The following is a 1,386-nucleotide window of genomic DNA, read 5'->3' as shown; positions in this document are numbered from 1 at the left end:
TTGGCCCCCAGGCAGGAAAGCTGACCTAGAACTTCCCTGCCCCTGACTTAATTGAGGGTAGTTGGGAAGATGACAGACTCTCCACCCCATGTCTTCCCACCTGTTTATACAGTCCCGCCCCACTTCCCATCTCACAGGTAGAACGGGGGCCTTTTATTCCACCCATTGCTTTCAGTCCCCACCACAGCTCCATTCCCCAACCACTGACACCATCCCTTTTTCTAGCTACTGCCTTAGGTTGAACTGGCCTGTTCATAATATCTCCCATCTCTGCCCCTGCCTCAGCTCATCAAATGAAAATTAAATTTAATTCTGATGTTAGCCCAATGACAGATCTTTGTATTATGATTCTAAAACGATGATTGGGTTCCAGTGAGTTTGGCACCAAATCAGAATTCAACATGCAACGTACTGACAGCTCATCACTCAGTAACAATTGGCACTTAAGGGTTGTAAATATCCTTGGGGAGTTAGTGCAGCCACAGAGGGAATAATACCGAGAATCCATCCTGACTTGGAACTTTATCCCTGTTCCTTCACTGTCGCTAGGTCAAAGTCCTGGAGTTCCCTCCATAACAGCACTGTGGGTGTACCTACACCACGTGGACTGCAGCGGTTCAAGAAAGCAGCTCACCACCAACTTCCCAAGGGAAATTCGGGATGGGTAATAAATGTGGGCCAGCCAGCAATGTCCACATCTCATGAAAGAATAAGTAATTTGTGGCTAGCAGAGAGATCTGTGCAATTATAGTGGACAGTCAGATACAAAAGAAAAGCCTTTCTCGGGTTTGAAATGTCAACCAGAGGCCATAGGTAATGTTCATTTGTCCTTCAACTTGGTGCAAAGCTGGAAGGATGCAATATTGCTCCTTCTTACAACTACTGACAATCAGCCTTTCCACTGTCCCCCTCCCCAAGTTATCATTCAGCTGATTATTCTTCACTTTTCTTGCTCTCATTACAATTTATGAACATACAAAGTTGACGGGCAAGGAAAGACCAGCCAGAGCATCATGACCAGACACTTCCAACCCCTACAGTAGCTAGTGTCAGCAATATATTGAATGGGTGGTGGAAGCATGGGGACAGGGAGGAAAGACATCACAGCTGAGCCTTATCCTGACACTGCAGCGTGATTATGAACAGAACCCAGGCTGACTTTTCCCTAATTTGGGCTGAGAGAGACTGCAGAACCTTAATCAATGGATCCTATCAGCTAACTCAACTGGAGACCAGGGATTAAACCTGAGGCACATTGAGCCATCAGCCATCTTGTTAAGGTTTCATTGAGGCTTCTGTCTGTTGAACATCCACTGAGAAAAATATAGGAATTCCAAAGTATCGGTTCACTGAGTCAATATTTGGAGTAAGTTAGTTATCAACTTG

Source organism: Cetorhinus maximus, chromosome 19, assembly GCF_964194155.1.
Source record: "Cetorhinus maximus chromosome 19, sCetMax3.hap1.1, whole genome shotgun sequence".
NCBI lineage: Eukaryota > Metazoa > Chordata > Chondrichthyes > Lamniformes > Cetorhinidae > Cetorhinus > Cetorhinus maximus.
Note: the sequence above shows the minus strand (reverse complement) of the source record.